At 39.7% G+C, this 20,341-nt stretch overlaps 1 protein-coding gene across 1 annotated transcript in view; it reads right to left on the bottom strand.

Annotated features, from left to right (window-relative positions):
• Positions 1 to 9,711, bottom strand: part of UGT8 (UDP glycosyltransferase 8) — an 84,637-nt gene extending 74,926 nt beyond the window's left edge. The window contains exon 1 of the mRNA XM_068542319.1: positions 9,478 to 9,711. The gene's annotated coding sequence lies outside the window, so the exon portion shown is untranslated. The remainder of the gene's footprint in view (positions 1 to 9,477) is intronic.
• Between the last annotated feature and the right edge of the window lie 10,630 nt (positions 9,712 to 20,341).

Here is a 20,341-nt window from a genome sequence, read left to right as displayed (position 1 = left end):
AACATTTCATTTAAAAACAAAGGAAGGGAACATTTCAAGTTTGAATATGTGGTTTTGAAAAAAAACAAAAGGAAATAAGCATCAATATACATACAGCATTTTAGAGAATTTACCTCCTTGCCTGCTTTATGAGTCACTGAAGGTATCATTCAATTACATTTAAATATCTTACCTCTGATTAATATGTTTGTCCAAGGCCTTATGGGGAAACTAAGAGTGAAAGTCCACACTCTAACTGCGCATACTCTTCTTAGAGGGAGAATTAACGTAACTAAGTGTTCAAATATCATGGACAAATGTAGACGTGAAAGCCAAGGAAAAGCAAAAGAAACTGGGAAGCAACAGTCTGAGGTGGGACTGAGTATAGAGACCATGAAGGATGAGAATTTGAAAGCACAGACGAAAAAAAAGTAGAACAGTTCAGGTGTGGGGTATCCTAAAGCAAATGCCTAAAGAGAGAAATGAACCCAATAAATGGAACCGTGCTGGGCATAGGAGGAAGTAAACAAGGATGATCAAAACGCAGCCGGACGATAGACAGTCCTGAAAGCCAGGATTCCCATGGGAAAATGAACAGCCAGGAGCCTGGGTTCGAACATCAAATCCCCTGCTGACTGTCCTGGTGATTTCAGAGCTCTGCACCCCCAGGTCATGGTTTGTAAGATGTGACTACCTACCGGACAACGCTCAGGGGCAGAATGAGGATTAAGTGACAGAATGTATGAGTCAGCAATTTGCAAAAAAGCTGTATGAATGTAACATTTTACTGTTGTTCAAAGGAACTGAGAATTTCCCACATAAAGGTAGTGTCTGAGATGGTAACTACATTTCCCCACCAACATTCCTAGTAAACCTCAGCCCTGAGCCAGTAGACTGTTCCTTCTTTGGGATATTGAGGATCACAGCTATTGGTTTTAATTAAACTCATATGCTCAGATCAATACTATGGTTTCCTGCTATGACGCTCCAGGTTCACACAAAGCCCACATACGCCACTGAGACACCTGTCCTTTTCCTCTTGTTTTCTTCTTCCCCTCCACTACTGTCTTTCCTTGCCCACTCTCCACCTTGCTCTAATTCCCTGTTTCTTATTTATTTCTCCTTCCAGTTTCCCTTACTCTCACTTTAGCGCCATTAAGATATATTCTCACAAATGTCCCCGAAGTATTTTCAAAACCAGGAAAAAATAGAGTCAGTGATTAGCATTAATATTCCTTAAAATAGTTTCACCCTTGACCTTATCCACAAATTTCACTGCCCCCCCGCCCTCCCCGCCCCCTTCTAAGTAGACAGACAAACCTGTTTGACTAGTTTTCCTCTAAGCCCCGCTCTCCTGATTGGCTGACGAGTACATGTGAACCACAGGTACAGCAGCACACATGCAAAGGCTATGTAAAGCACATGGCCTTCCTCAGAAGGAGAAGCCACAGCCAAGGGGCTGCAGGGCCTGTGTCATCCGCCCAGTCTCAGGGCAGCTCTCTCAAAGCAGGAAGGCAACACTACTGGATGGCTTATTCCATTGCTAGTTAAAAAAAAAAAAAAAAAATTCTTCCTGTCAATGCCTTCTCTTCTGAATAAGGGATATTAAGGTGGGGATGAGGTCTAGAATCAGATTAAGCCTGTATGTTACACGCTTAAGATGGTGGATGTGACTATATTTACAATGTGGTACAGAGGTGTCCCCAAGTTTTGTTGTTGTTGTTGCTGTGTGTGTTTGCTTAAGTCCATTAGGAAAGTCTGAATTTGCAAAACAGATTAACCAAAATGGGATTCCTTTTATAGAGAGGTGGACTTTGAGATTGCTTTAAATAAGCAAAGTCTCTGGGTACCTTTAAAATAGGATCTGCTTTGAAATCATTGCCCATATATTTTGGACTGTCGACTATTTCAAACCTATGGAAAAGTATAAAGATTAATATAGAAAACATCTGTATACCCATCACCTGTATTTTAAGAGCTAAAATTTTGCCTAACTTTCAAGTGCTTTGAAAATTTTAAATTCTATAAATATGATTCAATTTATAAAAACTGAATTTTATACTACTTTTCAGGAACATATTATAAAAAACTACAGCATATTCGTACACTTGATTCTACTTTTTAAAAAGTTTTTAAATCCATGGGAACATTTTGTTTACACTAAAATATACCACTTGAAGGAAAATCAGCCCCATGGTTATTATTAAAGCAAGTTATAGCCAATGTAATAGCTAAAAAAGTATAACTCTTGAAAATGTGTCAAGTATTAAATTTCTTTGAAATAGAATTGAAAAGTGCAAAATAATTTTACACATGTTTGTATTCATAATATTCCCAAATCAAGCAAATATTTACCAAATCAGTTACAATGTAAATTTATTTAGTGGATTGGAATCCCTAAAGGTTCATTTCTGTTCTCTAAATCAAGTCAAGGGAAATTACACCTCCAATATAGTGACTTTTTCCATTATTAATAATTCAGACAAATAGCACAAAGCTATTAGCAAAATACACAGTATCTCTGAAATGTTCCTAACTACACACTCTTTCTATCTAATCCAAATGTTTTAATACTTACATAAATTTCCAACCAGAGTAGGAACTGACCTAGGCTGTCCTACATACCCTGCCATTCACAAATCCAAAGGTTCTGTTTTTGTGTGGGCTCTGCACTCCTAAATGCTGACCTCACGTCTAAGTTAATTTCAATGTGGCACTTGTCATCTCTGTAAGGGAGTCCTGAGCAGGACAGTATAGAGTCCAGAACTGAGTTGGTGAATATGTAACATGGAACTGTCAGAAGTCCTAAACTGAAAATCACCCGTACAGACCACTATGTTTTGCAAGAGTGGGACCATACACTGTGAGGGAGTTAGCATAACAGACTGAAACTCAACTCCAAAATAGAGAGGTCCTGATAACAAAAAATGTAGCTAGAGAATTTCAGGGAAAGAACGTCATCAAAGATTAAAAACCACATACATAATGGACTTCAGTTCACCTTAAAAATACTAAACATCTAATTTCATTTTACTCAGAAAACATTTATTGGGTGTCCTAAAAACTACGTACTATGCTACATGTTATATAAACAAATGAGGGACTTCCCTGGCGGTCCAGTGGTTAAGACTCCACACTTCCACTGCAGGGGGCATGGGTTTGGTCCCTGGTCAGGGAACTAAGATCCTGCATGCATGCTGCACTGTGCAGCCAAAAAAAAAAAAAAAAAATATATATATATATATATATAAACAAATGGTAAGTAGTGAATATTGATAAGCATGTATTGAAACAGACTTACTAATTTGAACTAAAAAGGAATAGATATTTATAACCAATTAATCACCAATATGCCTAAAAACCAACTAGTAAACATTATGCACCATGTTCAATTGTTGATTGGTTCCCAAACCAATTCACATATATAAGTTATTTTTCAAAATACCCATTAATTACAGGGTAAAAAAATATATACATATTAAAATAGAAATCTAATTTTAGATGTTTATCTCTAATATAAAGCATTACTTCATCCAACTAGAGAAAATCCTAAGGAAAAAAGTAGATTTTATTTTATTTTATTTTACTTTTTTATTTTTGTGTGCGTTGGGTCTTCGTTGCTGCGCGTGGGCTTTTCTCTAGTTGCGGGGGGCTACTCTTCATTGTGGTGCGTGGGCTTCTCATTGCAGTGGCTTCTCTCGTTGCGGAGCACAGGCCCTAGGCGCATGGGCTTCAGTAGTTGCAGCACGTGGGCTCAGTAGTTGTGGCTCACGGGCTCTAGAGTGCAGGCTCAGTAGTTGTGGAGCACGGGCTTAGTTGCTCCGTGGCATGTGGGATCTTCCTGGACCAGGGCTCGAACCCGTGTCCCCTGCATTGGCAGGTGGATTCTTAACCACTGCGCCACCAGGGAAGCCCCAAAAGTAGATATTTTAAAATATTATTATGGTCAGCTCAATTTTTTAAGAAATCTACAAATCAGTCCTTCCCCTGTTACACAGATTAATACCTGATTTCCATGGTGTTGACTTTTAAGACCCCATGGAAATGCCTTCCATGCCTTAGACATGGAAATGCCTTCTGAATTAAACATTAAATTACACTGTGCTCAGTTTTAATATCACCTATCTTGTTTTTGTTTTCAGAGTCTTTTAAAATGAATAATCTTTTTCCTTATTAGATTATCTAAGAAACTAGAACTCACTTAAACTCACTTAAATACCAAGAAACCTTAAATAAGACGTTAAAAATGTCTATGATTTGATTACCAGATGCTTTTAAAAAGCAACAAAGATGCTGTGGACCCTCCAGGCTGGTGGAAGCATGGCTTGTCCTGAGGAAGCTAACATTTCCCCAGAGCTCTTGAGCCAACCCCGCCCCCTAGCCAAGGAACATGTGCCAATGGCTCTCTCTTTTCCCTTTAAAATTTTCAAGTGCCCCTATTGTATTGGCTTCCTCCTCAAAGGCTATAAATATGATCAAGTTTCCATCTGAAACACATCTTTTAATCACCCTCCCTAAACCCTGAGAGCGAGTACTGCTGAAAGCAGTAGTCTATACAGACCTATCACCAAATCCAAGTTCTGTTTTCCATAAACACTGCTAGCACTTATTGAACAGAAACCAGATAACTTCCAGTCACTGAGCTTGATAGACTTTATCTCATTTGATCCTCACAGCGGCCCTGGGAGGTCACACTTTGATCTTCATTATGTAAATGAGGAAAGGGAACTAAATTCTGAGTTCAAGGTCACATACTAGTCAGGTGCAGAACCAGGACTGTCTGATACCCCTCACTTTAGTACTTAGCCCCTCATTTCTTGAAATTCTTTCCTCCTTCAGCTACTAAAAGTTACTCTCCCCTAATTTTCCTCCCGACTTTCACTCTGTACCTTTTCCTTCTTTACTGCTCCCTATATCTCTAGCCAACAATTTGATTTTAGAATCTCCCCAGGTCTCTTTTTTCATCTTACTCTCTGAACCTGCCCTAGAAGATCTACTGACTTCCTTTTTTTTTTTTTTTTTGCAACCACCTATATGTTGAAAATGGCTAAAGCAGTCAGTCTATCCACCCATCCGTTAATCTATCCATTTATCTACCTACCTATCTAGCCCAGACCTCTCTGCTCAGAAGTTCTGTGCAATGATCCATCGGACACTCATCTCCAGCTGGATTTTCTATAAGCACTTCATATTCTGCATGTCCAAAGCTGAACTCTATCATCCTTGGTCCTCAAATCGGCTTCTCCTTTAAAGTCCCTATCTCATCCTCCCATACCACCCACCATCTAACCGGTCACCTAATCTGAGACATTCTACCACCTTAACATCTGTGTGACCGAAGTCTCTTCTTCATCTCACTGCTACCACTTTGATGTAAGTTCCTCAACTTCTCTTAGCAAGATCACCCCAATACCTTCTAACCTGTTATTCCTGTCTCACACCTCAGATCCATCCTTCTAGACTGCTGGGAGAGCTGCGTTTTCCCCACTCCTTTGTTTAAAACAACCTTGAAGAGAAAATGGTCCACACGCCGTAGGATGGCAAACAGTCCTCCATGATCTTGCCCTTGTCTACACTGACTCCTCTGTTGTCACCTTCTCTATGAAGCCTCTTTAGTCTCTGTCCCCAAGTAGAACTGGCCACTTCCAAATGCCTGTTCAGGGCACTCTGCATTTCTCTATCAAAGCACTCAAGAACATATAGCACTGGGCTTCCCTGGTGGCACAGTGGTTGAGAATCTGCCTGCCAATGCAGGGGACACGGGTTCGAGCCCTGGTCTGGGAAGATCCCACATGCCGCGGAGCAACTAGGCCCGTGAGCCACAATTACTGAGCCTGCGCGTCTGGAGCCTGTGCTCCGCAACAAGAGAGGCCACGATAATGACAGGCCCGCGCACCGCGATGAAGAGTGGCCCCCACTTGTCGCAACTAGAGAAAGCCCTCGCACAGAAACGAAGACCCAACACAGCCATAAATAAATAAATAAATAAATAAAAATTAAAAAAAAAAAAGAACATATAGCACTATTTTGTACTTACTGAAACCAACTTGTTTTCTATCTATCTAATCCTCTTAAACCCAGAGTCGTCCCATGGTCTTATGTGTCTGCATATCCCCAGTGTACAGGACCATAGTGCCCAATGCATAGTATGTTTTTAATAAGTATTTGTTGAAAAAAAGAAGGATGTTTGTGAAATTCTTTAGATTAGGAAGATATGATTATCACCGTTTTCAACACTAAATTAAACAACTTTATTCAAACTCATTTGATTATGCAACCCCATATGTGGGTATGCAAAGTAATACTGAAATGATTCACCTAGCTTCAAGTATGGGCACCAGGCTTATCAAATCACACTTCTTATTCCTAGCTTCCAGAGTAGAGAAATAGTGCCAATATTACATACAGCTAGTCAATTTCAACGGCAGAAAGCAGGATGTAAAATATCATCGTACACGTATTCCTAAACAAAGACAATCTGGGCCTACCATAAGAAAAGTAAACTTTTTTTAAAGCCTGCTTCAATTTCTCAGAAAAGCAAAGATCTTCCAGAAGACTGAATGTCTGAAATCAAGACACCCTTCTAAAGATCTCATATACAAAATTTTCTATTAAAAAAACACATTAAAACCATTTATATAGAAGTTACCCTTCTAGGAACCTCAGTCATTGAGCTCACTATCTAGCCCAGAAACAAAGGATGAGAACAGCAAGTACCTGTCACAAATTACACAGGCTTTATACTCGAGCAATAGTCCACATCATTTCAGAAAAAAAGAAAAGAAAAGAAAAAGACAACACATAATAGAGCAGCAGGGCCCGCTCACAGCCTGACAGCAGCAGAAAGTGATAGCTGATAACAGAAAGAGGACCCAGAAAAACCATAAAAAAAAAAGAATAGTACTTCTGTCCCCAATCTAGTATTTCAACCAGGCAGGCTGAGGCCATTTACTATAAACAAAAACAGCTCTATACACCTCAAGGAATAGCACTATTCAATTCTTTATGAATTCATGTTCATAAAGACAGTCCAACAAAAAAAATTAACTTACATCCTAGGGAGCAAGTAAGAGTGTAATATTTAGAAATTACTTGTTTTAATAGCTAACTTTTTAAAGTGTCAGTAATTAATGGTGTGAGGGGTCAGCTATTTTGAAAATGTGCTTATGTAAATAAGTAATAACCCAGATAGTGTCAAATAAATGAGATATTATGACATATTGCAAAAACAATCAAAAGTTCTTACTCTCCTGGTGTACTTTGGAAATCTAATGTGAATTAAACAGCATCAAGTCAATACTATCTTATAAATAAGCACATAAATAACTTTGAAAAGGAGTCTGACAATTGAGAGTGTGGTTATTTTCTTCTTTTGCCATCAATATTTACATGGTAATTAAGCTGATAGTTATTCATCAGGCACCATGAAATGTTTTAAGTAATTTAAATCAAATGTGAACTGTCAAACTCTTTACCCACAAAAAATAAATTTTTTTACAAGTATTTTTCACTCCATTGGTTTACTTATTCTAACATGCGCACCAGGCATTAGTACAACAAGCATAAAGCTCTGGAAATTTTAGACTTAAAAAGAGTTTGAATCTCTACAATAGTATTATCAAGAGAAAGTCACAAGTACAGTTTTTACTCAGTTATGCCCGAGCTACTAATATACTATCAAGCTATTACTAAATGTCACGGAAGTGTGCTTCATTGTAGTTTTTAAACACTGCTATAGCACTAAATCACACAACACAAGATGTCAACCTTACCTTGTGGGTGACAGGCAAATCAAATAGCACTTGAGTGTTTCCCTCTGGAATTATCTAGAATAGCTGCCGAACAGAAACAGTCCAAAAGCAATTATCTCAAACTGCCTGGAGATAGTTTCCATAAGAGAAAACTAGTCCACTGTTTCTCTCTGAGACAGAAAAAATAGTCTGGTTTATGATCTAATTCAATTAACGCAAAGTTCAGATTCCCTCACTATACAATATTGATGTGCATGGCTCTTCCATTAATTTAAAACTCTCCAGGGAATAAAATGTGATTACTCCTAACACTATTAACATACCAATTAAAAAGCACTTCCTAGTCTTCCTTCAAGTGGCATTTTTTTCTGGGAGTAAGTGGAAATAAAGCACACCAATTACACCAATTACACCAATTCCGAGCGGAGACTTTTTTTTTCTTTGAACATGAAATTATCATAAATAGAAACAACAGCACACTTGACATCTAGCCAAACTACCACACCTTCATTAATCTTAAAAAACTCATTGTACGAGATGACAGCCCAAGGGAAACCGAAGGTTTTTAGAGTAGTGTTTTTCCTATCGTTTCTGGGTGGAACCCACTTGAAATAAAAGGCTGCCTCTACTGCTAAAACTGGTTCATAATGCAGGTGACTCGAATGCTACCCACTCCTCCCCCTTGTGATACGCCCTCTCCCCCGTGAGAATGACTAGTTAACACAATCTAGCCTTCCGAGTTAGAGTACTTTCAGAAGTTCTCTCACTTTCTCTCCTCCTCACCGCCCCCCCAACCCCTTGGGGTTGCTTTTCGGCGATGGGAACCAGAGGTAGAGGTACAGAGGTGATACATTCCCTAAGGAAGTGCTGCAGAGTGGCACGTTCCCCGTACTCAACTTCATAAACCCTCCATTAAACCAGCGAATGTACACATACAGATTGAGTAACCCCCTCGCCACGCATGACTGTCCTTTCGCCCTGTCGCACTTCGATGCAGTTTGCCTCGTACAACTCCAAACCACGCATCCCAGGCCCCTCGACGCTCCTCCGGCCCGTGGAAGGCGCCCTACTTCCTGCAGCGCGTCCTTCTCTCGCCTCCTAATCCGCACACGCTTCTCTAAAGCAAGGGCACGCCATATGGTTCCCGCATCCGCGCGGAGACCCTGCCACCACTGTCCATTCCCGGGGGTCGCACAGGCTTGCCGGCACTGAAAGGTCCCTGTGTCCGTGCGTGTGCGTGTGTAGCCCCAAGACACGCGCTACCCCCAATGCACCCAGGTCTAGTTCCCCCTCAGGGAGAGAACGAAGTAGAGGAGAGTTGCAGTTTCCCAAGCACCTCCCGGGCCCCCATCCCTGGCTGGCGGCAGGGGCTCCGCGGTGCCCATAGCTCCAGGGTCAAGTGCAAGGTCCTTGGCCAGATCCACGCCGGGTGATCCCCTCTCTCAGCCTACACGCACGAAACGCGAGAGGACCCTCAAACGGGCGCCATACGGCAGGGAAAGGAGCACGGGCGCGAGCAGGGCAGCAAGGAAAGATCTCCTTTACACCCCTCCGCCCCACAGCCTACCCACCCCCAACGCCTAACCCCCTCAGTCCAACCCCATCTGCACTTTCTGCTCCCTACCCGCCCCACCCCTAGGTCGCAGCCATCCGCCCGGCACTCACCTCCGGGAGCAAACAACGCCCCTCTCCTCTTGCCGCCCCGCCCCCCTCCCGCCCTCTGGAGCGGCGTGGTCCCTCCGCTTACCTCCGCTCCTGGCTGCTGCGCGTGAGTTTGAGTGTGTCTCCGCCGCGAAATTGTATCCGGGGACAGAAGGGACCCGTTTGTGTGCTGGATCAGGTGTCGCCGCCTTCGGTGGCTTGGGGTCGTGAGGAAGGCTGCAGAGTTAGTGTGTTAGCTTAGGACTGGCTCTCCGGACTCACAATTGATGGCAAAGCTTTAACCGTGTCCTCCCTCGGGTCCGCGGCGCGCCTGCTCTTCCGCGGCTCTCGGCGGGCGGCCGCGCCCCCCCGGCCACGCCCAGCCACGCCCCGCCACGCCCCGCCCCGCCTCGCGCGCGGCTAGCAGAGCTGGAGCGCGCCCCTCTCTTCCCGCGCCTGGCTCAGCGGGGCACGACGAGGTCAGCCACGCGCTCAGTCTCGCATCAGACGCCTGGGGCTGCGAGCGCCTCCAGCTCCTCCGGCTGGGGCATGGATGCGGGCGCGCCTTCGTGCCACGCGCTCGCGGGCTGAGCGAGGGCTTAGAGTCCTGGGACTGGGATGCTCGCGGGCGGAGCGGCGGGCGGCGGACAGGCTGGGACGCTCGCGAGCCCTCCGGTGCTCGAGCTCGGAACCCTGGAACCGGCACGTGGCCCCGCCCCCTGCTCCCCGAGCGAGGCGTGCCCTGTGCCCTCTCCGGCACCTCCCGTCTGGTCCCCGTGCCCGCCTTTTTTCATCACGCCAGCGCCGCGCGAATCTGCGTGGTGTGGTGGTAGTGCGCCTTCCTTCCCTTCCCAGCCTCCTAGTCTGCCTCAGACCTCCCGAATCCATTAAAAAGTCGAACTTGGGCTAGAAGGTGGAGGAAATACGCGAAGGAAAGCGGGGGAGGGGCACTTAGGTGATCAAGCCACCTGCCTCGTGAATCGGAAAGCGTTCGAAAACACGAGTTTGGGGATCCCGGAGAAAAGAAATTGGGTTGCTGCGCTCGGTAACATCCCTCCTCGCAGGCTTGTGCTGAAAGGGCCATTTATGCTTTGCTTGGTTGAGTCTGTGGCGACTTTATCCTGACTAATCTGTGTTTGCCAACAGCAGATCCTCGCCAAGTTGGCGTCCCAGCCAGGAAGCACCTTTGCGTACCCAGGCCTGCTGGAGCGGCCCTTCCTGTGGCGCCTCAGACCCGAGAGCCCAAGCGCCTTTAAGAGCCTGACCCTAGGGTGCGAGCTTCCTGGGAACCAGGAAAATCTAACAGTGTTGTTGGCTTTTCCTTTGAGCATGATTGGTAATGTATTCGATAAATATATATACGACATAACTTTCAGAAAAGCAAAAATCATGTCGGGTGTAAGCTCCAGAAGCTAAGATGCCGCCACTGCACGTGAACGTTATACGTTTAAACACTGGAATTGGGGAAAATGCCAAGTCAGGCCATCCTTTTCTTGCTCCAAACCGAATTTCAAAAATAGATTGGGACTTTGTGCCCTTAGAAAAGGAAACGGAAATTATGTTTTATTGTATATAGTATTACTTAATGTTAAATGGGGGGAAAAAATCTAACATACACTGTATTTCTCATTTTACTTATGACCCTATATTTAATAAGTGCAGGGTCCGAAGTCCATATACTAAAGAATATTCACCGATAGACTTCCAAATGTGGATTTCAGAAAAGAATGTGCTTACTTTCTTTGCAGATCAGAAATTTGAAATATTGTGAAAGGCACAGGGGATATTTTTTCAGCCTTCGTACCTAATCCAAGGAGATTACTGTCCTCTATTTTTTATTTAATTTCATTAGAAAAACCTAAAATGTGAACATAGGTAACAATCTGACATAAGAGAATTTAAGCATTTACTTTGAAAGCTCTGTTCTCTCAAGTGTCAAGCTTCAAACACCTGTTCAAGCAATTGCAAGCTGTTTGTTGCATAATGCACTTGTAAATTCATGGTCAAAAAATTACTAGAAATTAAGTGAAAACGTTAACTTTTATTGTGTGAAAAATTTTTAAAAATCTGTGTCACATTTCTTTGCTTATAAAGTCATGTAAACTGACCACTGTATAAGATTTTGGCAGACTTTTGGGAAGAAAATGCATTGCTCTATTATGTGTGGATACGTCCATGTCTGTTGTTTCTTTGGTTTCTCTGTTGCCTCCCACATTCTTTATATAATGATTATCGAATTTCTCACAGCTCTGCACACAAAGGACATCCCATAATTTAAAACAAGTTAAGTCAGTCATTGTATAAATAGTTGAATTGCATTTTGGGAGCTTGAAAGTATAAAGAAAATTGGTGAGTGTCTCTCTCTTTTTTAAAACATCTACCAGCACTTAGCACTTCATATTATTGACTGAATGGCTGGATAAAGTAAATAATGAAAGCATTTGCTCCTTCTCTTGAAAGTAGAGTGCGTATTTTTCATATTTAATCCATCTTCCAAGCTCCCATCCAGATTCACACAAAATTCTGCCTATCAGCTTCAGTTTATAGAATGTTGAATTGAACAGCATATCTGTAGTAAGGAAGTTCTAGCCAATGTGAAATGTGATATTAAAATTCCCTCATTATTTCGGTAGACCAAGTGTATCAGTATACTGATAATTTTTCAATTTTTAATTTTAATTTTAAAAATTAAATTTAAAAATTTTTAATTTTTAAAAAATGCTTTTGGTTCTTTAATCATTTGGGCCCGTATGGTTTTACTGGGAGATAAACAATAACTTATGAGAAATACTAGCTTAGTCTGGTGATTATTAACCATGAACTCTGGGACTTTAATCAGTTATAAATGGTACAGTTTTATATCATTTGCCTTGTAATATAGACCATATAGTATAGAATACAGCAGAATGGATTAAAGTTTAATCATGGGGAGGAATATGGGTGGCTGTACATTCCAAAACCCCTTTGCTACTAGTCCCAAATATCTGAATATATTGCAGTGGGGTACCTTATGACTGGAAACATCACTGACTTCACAAACTAGGCCTTTGAGCTCTGCTTAGTTCCCAGGAAATGTGATTATCTACTTTGGAGCTCTGAGGAGCATAGAGAGTCTAAATGCACACAAAAACTCTTTAGGCCTAATTGGATGCTGCTCTCCATAATAATAATAATGATTATTATGGCTCCTACTTGAGTTTTCAAAGTGTAATTCCTGGCACAATGCTAAGTTAATGAGTGATCTCATTGAATCTTCATAAAAATCCTGGAGGTAGGTACTATTATTTTTTCCTGTTGAAGACAGAGTAGCAGAAGTTTGGGGAGTCAAACTGGAAAGTGGCAAAACTGGGAACTGAATTGAATTCTGAGTCAAAGATCATGCCCTGAGCCACTATGTCTATTCAGACTAGATCGCATAGTGGAGTTCAAGTCTTGGTCAGAGAGAATGTTGAAGTACATAAATCCAACCTGACTATTTGGGGAACCCTTGGAATTCAAAAAGCACATAAACCCAGTCTGCCTGGCTGTGTCTCCTCTTTTACCCCAGAACAGCTGCTAAATAGGCAAGTCACAGTACAAAGGTACCTAGTGATGAGAGGGGCTTAATTTTCTGTGTATCCAGTTTTAAATTGTTGCCATTATTTTGTTTAATTCCTGTTTCCTATAGACTCTGACTTACTGTAAGAACACTAAACCTGAGGACAAACAGAATGAAGATCATACACAAAGTCCATAAGATAAAAATAGGCAGATTATCACATCTTCACCTTCTCCTTTTGGCTCTTTCCTTTTTCCTTTTCCATCATCTCTTATTTTCTTGCAAACATCAGCTTCTTGCTTTCAGTTTCAACTATACACTCTACTTAGTGCCATATCCCATTTTTTTAATACGTGCAAAAATTTTCATTTTTATAAGTTTTAATATATGCAGTTTTTTTCATTTTTCATCTTAATTCTGTTTTATTATGCATTATAGGTTTCTTTAGAAAATGTTGATCTATGGATCAAATTGTAACAGAAAGATTGGAGAAACAAAGAGGGATTTCTAGAATTGTGGAAGTGATGGATAACTACTCGATTCTCATCAAAAGATATATTTTTTGAATTGTCTAAAGGAAAACCTGATATAAAGGGCAAGCCAAAAAACAAAAAACTCGTACGTTTAATAATTTTGCTTACATGATTATAGACATCACTAGCTTAGACATCACTAGCTTATTCTATATGTTCTTCTGAAGCAGTATTTCTTTTCATGATTAGAAAATGTCATCAATAAAACTTTACTCTCTAATCTAGTACCCAGTAAGTTAAATCTTTTAAAATAATTTCTGAAACTTCATGATGAACCCTGTTCAGAGTTAGTTGTGGGAAACTATGGAGATAGAATATCTGTCTTAAGGCCTTTGGCCTTTCAGAACTGGAAAGTTTGCTATCCTGGATTCTTATGTAGCCCTATATTGAGTCTCTGTCGGTGATACCAGCCAAGATTTTAAAAGAGAACAGGTGGTACTACGTGACATCATACATAGCTAAGCCTGGGTCCGCACCAGCTTCCTTTCCCACCCATTTTGCAGGTGTTACAAAGTACAGCCTTTCTATGTTCAGCCTGTGGGTGCCTCCTGGGAATAAAGAGCTGCATAATATATTACAATTATAGCATCATAATTTATTTGACCTAAATACCCTGCAAACTCAAGGCAATACCAACTAGTTCTAATGTTCCAGCACTAGGTGAATGAGGTTATGTTTACCATATCTGCTTTATACTTTCATAGATACCAATCTTCATATTTTTTTTATTAATCACCCTTGTACAGTGGCTCTCAGATCCACTGAACATGATTCTAAAATATCAAAACTTTATGACCTAGATTATGTCCCCCCTGGTACCATGGTCTGTGTGCTTCCCTAAGTAAACGTTAATTTATCTGCCTAGTCAACTTGCATTTATTGGGAAAGTTAAAGAAGAATCCCAGAATCCACAGAGTTTTTTAGAATTATACACTCTGCCTTTTAACATAAAGAACTAATTGTATTATTTTCAGAAAAGAAAGAAAGGACTTGCCCTGGCAGATTGGTATTAGCAATATGTTGTGACTCTTATTTAATATGGTTATCTTAAAATCATGGTGCTTAAACAGTCACTTTCTCGGGTCAGGCTTTAACTCCCAGATGAAACTATTAAGTATATTTTTGTTCATAAGTGTCAGGCCTAAGCCTGACCCTCCCAAGGTCTGCAAAGAAAGTAGGTTTCTGTATCAATGAAAAACAATAAACACTAAGGACTTTGACCCTAGTGTTGAGATCATTATGTTACATGAGTGTATTTAATTTTATGGTTGGAATCCTGTTCTGAGTATCTCTTTTCTTGCCTTGCTTTTCATTCACTGCCTCCCTTACTTTTGTGTAATAAAGAACTATGGTGTAATAAACTGTCTGATGGAATAGCCCATACAAAGGGCAAGCCAAGTAGGAAAAACCCTAGTCAGTGACAGCACTATTTCTATAGTGTGAGGACATGAAGATTGAGTGGGTCTTTCCAGGGTATAATTAGAAGCTGTAAAGCAGGTATAGACTACTTTTAAAATTGTTTTTAAAAATGTGATGGCTAATTTTTAAATGCCCCAGTTATATTGACCAATTCCCTATCCTTTCACACCAAAAATAATCCTGTCTACCAATCCATCTTCCCCAAACCATTTGGATAAATACTTCTTTACCATTAAAACATACCCAAAAAAATTAAAAAATAAATTAAAAAAATTAAAAAAATATAAAAAAAAACAAAACATACCCAGGGTTTCAGAAACTTGTCCTAACCCTGATAAGGTAGAAATTTTTTGATGGCGTAAAATGGCTTCATATGTTTATGCTTTTACAAAACCTTTCTGTTTCAAACACAAATTTATGCCTGACAAAATATAAAAGGCTAAAACACACCAATTAGATAGACATAGAGGAAGTGAGAAACAAGGTAAACGTCTTCCTGAGCTAGTAATAGAACAGAAATGCAAAGCAGGAGGCCAAGCTGGGGCCAAGATTTGTGTCTTCTGGGACTGGACATCGATGCATCGATGGTGGTTTGGGGACTAAAGGTGCTTGTAGCAGACAGACCCCAGGGTAACCCCATGATTCTCACCTCCTGACATCATGCTCTCTATAATTCCCTCCCTTTGTGTGTGGGTGGGACCTTGACTTGCTTCTGGCCGCTAGAATATGGCCTTTATGTAGTTAAGGCCCCAAATCTGGTAATGTAGAATTAATCAAAAGGTAGATTATTCTGTGTGGGTAGGACGTTAAGGGTATCAGGTGAAAGCCCTTAAAAGAAGTAGAGGGTCGTTCTTGAGAGGAGAGACTCTCTTTGCAGGCTTGAGGAAATAAGCGGCCATATGGGGGAAGTCCTCATGGCAAAGAACTGAGAGCAGCTTCTAGGCCCTAAGAGTGGCTTCCAAGCAACAGCCAGCAAGAAGTTGGGGTCCTGAGTCATACAGCTGCAGGGGAGTGAATTCTGCAAACAACTGAATGAGATTTAAAGTATATTCTTCCCCAGTCAAAAGGCAACCTGGCCAACACCTGGCGTGTAGCCTTGAGAATCCCTGGTTATAAGAAAGACCCAGGTAACCGATGCTCATATTGCTGACCCATGACTGTGAGTTAATAAATGTGTCTTGTCTCAGTCTGCTGGGTTTGTGGTAATGTGTGATATAGCAATAGATAACTAATTCAGTACTCCATACAGGAAGAGGAACTAAGGGCTGGACCAGAACTCCCACAAATGTGAATGGAGTCTGAATAAAAAGGCTAGAAACCTAGCTACATAGAAAACAGTGGTTATAGGGGGTGTGAGGACCGAAAACTAGGAATCAAATCAAGTTGCTAGCTGACTCTAGTTGCATGGACCTTTGGTGTCTTCAATATCTCCCCAGAGCAGGAGACTTAAAATGCTGTTATAAAACTTGGTTCTGGATTGGTGGCTCAGGAGTGCCAGGTGAAGGCAATCACAGGCCCCTGAAAACTATTAGATGAGAAAGGTCAGACCAGGAGAAAAAAGTTGTCCCTCTCCAGTCAGGATAAAATATATACTAAAATCCAAAGACAAACGAAGAACTCTAAGGTTAAAAAAAGCCAAACAAAAACCTCAGTGCTCCAAGCATGAATTCTTTGTAAATTATGTTAATTTATGGACTCATTTGACAACGACTTTAAAATACACTTAATAAAGAAATAGCATCTATTAAAAACCAAAATTAAAAATTCATTCTGAATTTATAAGGCAAAAACATCTCAAGAAAAGTTTGGACATGCAAAAGGAAATAGAAATCTTTAAAATTCATTGTAAGGAATAAATTCTATACATCTGTGAAGAGAAATTAGTAGATCTGAAGATTGTTCTGAGAAATTCACTCAGGATGGAGGAGAGAAAAACATACACATATACGTGCGCACCAACATTAAGAGACCTAGAGAATGCATTAACTCAATTATACATGTAACTGGAGTTACAGAAGAAAAGAAAGGATGAAATATCAAAAGAAATTTTGATAGCTAAGAATTTTCCAGAACTGAAGAAAGATTAGATTCTCAGATCTTAATCCTTAACTGGTGTCTGGTTGTTACTAGACAGAGCAAATAGCACCCACCAGAAGTAATGATTGAAACCTGAGGAGACTTTGAAAAATTTTAAATTCTCAGGCCCCATCCTGGATCCACAAAATTATAAATACAGAAATGTATATTTTTAAAAATCTCCAGTATTCTTCTTCAGAGCTTATAACCCCAGTCTAATCATGAAAAAAGCATCAGGTAACCTCCAATAGAGGGACATTCTACAAAATACTTGGTATTTCTCAAAAGCGTAAAGGTCTTGGAAAAATAAGGTCTAAGAAACTACTACAGCAGAGAGGAGTGTACGGAGACGTAATGACTAAATGTAATGTATGCTGGATGGGGTCCTGAAACAGAAAAAGGACATTAGATAAAAAATAAGAAAATCTGAATAAAGCGTGGACTTTAGTTAATAATCATGTATTAGTATTGTTTCATTATTTGTAACAAATGTACCATATTAATATGAGATGTTAATACTATGGAGAAATGGATGTGCGGTGTATGAAACCTTGATGTACTATTTTAGCAAGTTTTTTGTAAGTCTAAAATTATTCAAAAATTTTAAAAATCATTAAAAATAAAAGCTCCCAATTTTATTTTGATCAGCCAGATTTCAGAATAATCAATTGTTTTACCCTTTTATGTTATAGGTGAGAAAACTGAGGCAATTTGATCGTAAGCATTTGTGTAGTTCTAATAATTTTTAGAGATAATAGAAGTGTTAAAATTATGATTGTTGTAAATTATGATTACAAGTTTATTTGCAATATCTTAGAATTAACCCTGATTTTGGATTCTGTAGTTATAACTGAAAAATAGCCATATAATAATTGTAGCTAATTACAACAAATGCTTATCTTTTTTTAGGAATGTTGGCACTCAAGAAAATTATTTTAAAGTCCATCAGAAAGAGTGGACATAGGAGAATATCCATTTGTGAAAACTAATAACCTGTAAGTGTATTGCAATAGAGTTGTGCTGATGTTCAATCTAATCATATGTATAAAGCTGTATTTATGTCCTAGAACATATAAAACATGGAAAAATTTTCAGTTTCAAAAATGCACCAAAAAAAAAAAAAAGCACCATAAATAATATTCAACTTTAAACAACTCATTCAATAAATATATATTATTCATCTACTACTGTAATATAATTAAAATTATATTTAAAATTTTAAAAGCATAGCCTTGACCCAGTTCGGAGGTCCTGGCTAGAGTCTGGTCAGTTTTCGTTCCTGAGCAGCCGATCAAGGACACATTATGCCCACTTCTGTTATCAGGCTCCCACATTCCCTGGTCACTATGCACCAGGCCTACTCTCCCCAGGGTAACAACTAGGGACAGGTCCTATGCCCCAGAGCCTTCAGAATTATTCAAATTAAACAAATGCTTATTTTTAAAACCATTAAAATGGTAATGAAAAATGGAGTGGATTGCAGAATCAGCTCCCATTAATAGTATTAAAGTTTGTTCCTGAAATATTTTTCCTGCACCATGCTAGCATTCATGCAGTGTACATGAAGTTAATGAGAAGCATGCATTCTTAAAAGAATAAGAAATTCTTTCCTGCTTTCTTTCTTTTCTCTTTTAGTCCCCTCCCCTTAAGTATTTCCTTAAAGCATTCCACCTTTCTGCACACGCACTTTCTGGTCGTTTCACAGAAGAGAGGGATTCTGTTAATAAAGGCATAAGACCATTAGCTAACTCTTGCAAAGGAAACCATTAGTGTCTGTAATATCACACAAGATCATTAAGACATAGACAGGAGACATTTGTTAGCCTTGGTTTTCATTAATTAATAAAAATACCTGAAAATCCTTTAATGCTTCATTATTGAGTTTCAAATGATCCCTTCGAAGCTTGGGTGAAGTGGCAATAAGAACTGTGTTAATTTATAGGATCTGTAAATAACCGTAAATAGCAGAGAAAATCATTAACTCACAATGCCTAATCGAGTAACATAAATTAATGAAACAGATTGTTTAAACAAAAATACCAGAACTTAGACATCCAAATAAATCACTTCCTACCAAGCCCTTACCTTGGGAAACTGTGTACCCGTCTACAGTAGCCATTAGTCAAGGAAAGCTAGAACTAATCTTGAAAAGTTGCCATCACGGCCTGTGGCACAATTCTCAGGAGCATTTTCAATAATGAGAAATCTTTGTCTTTTGTGAATGAACTTGCTTGTTGGAAATAAATGCTATTCTGAGCCAAGCAAACCTGGTGAACTGGATCAAGTCAAGATGGTAAGGTCATATTTTGGTAAAAAAAAAAATAACATGACTACTAAGAAACATCTTATGTAAAGGGAAAATCAAAATGAAGTTGGTATTGCTAGGAGAGTTCTCTTAAAATGGAGTCGGGAGGCCACTGAGAAAGGGTGACTTACGCACATCTCAGAATCTGACTTTTGACCACTTATTTTCCTAATGAAGGCAACCAGAACATCTGCCAGAAACTCGAGATACTTTCAGACCCTTATCCTAAAATTACTCATGATTCCTTAAGGAGAAATATTTCCTGACTCGTGTCAGAGTCGATCACAATTCTTGCCAGACAACCTTAATCGTGTGGCTTTTGTCTGTATAAGACCCTGACCTTTTCTCTTCTCCTGAACACTCTTTCAATTTTACCCAAATCTGTGTTTCTCACATCGCAATACTTAAGACCCCACATAAAGCTCTTTTGTTCTTTGCAGCCTCGATACTGATTACTGTTTGACACTTACATGTTTAATGTGGCTTGTTTACCTGCTCTAAAAACAGTTCCAAATGGGAAATTTCAAATCTACTTTGAGAAATAGAAACAGAGTTGAAGGGCATCCCAAAGCACAGCTGAAGGACAACTGTGTTTTTAGGCAGTTACCTTTGAAAGTATTTTTAAAATCAGTTTGTATATGTATAGCCACTTTCAAATCAAATCAATTTTTAATAATATTAGCCTCAAACCTATGAGTCAATATAATTTTTTTGGGAAATGTATCTTTGAAGCGAGATTTGTAATTATTAAATACATTTGTCCTACTGCTTAGAACATAATAGGCAGTTGATAAATGCTATTGGATACTTGAGTTTCAGTCAATTTAAATGAATAATAGGTTGAAGAACACTTGCTTGGAAATGGTAGTTTTTTTAATTGTGATTTTATGATTATTATCTGGTAGTAAACGTAGTCTTACTATTGACACAGAGTATTTAGAAAGTGAGCTTACAGAAGAATAGCCTACTTAACTGTATCATAATAGAACCTATATTTGTCATTCTGCCTACTACTTTCATATTTAAAGATACATTCCTGTGATAGAAGCTTCGTAATATAGAATAAGTGCCTAGGTTTTTAGAAGCAATACAGATTACA

This window comes from Eschrichtius robustus, chromosome 4 (genome assembly GCF_028021215.1).
Source record: "Eschrichtius robustus isolate mEscRob2 chromosome 4, mEscRob2.pri, whole genome shotgun sequence".
Taxonomy (NCBI): Eukaryota; Metazoa; Chordata; class Mammalia; order Artiodactyla; family Eschrichtiidae; genus Eschrichtius; species Eschrichtius robustus.
The sequence above is the reverse complement of the archived record's forward strand: the minus strand, read 5'-3'. Positions and strand labels throughout refer to the sequence as shown.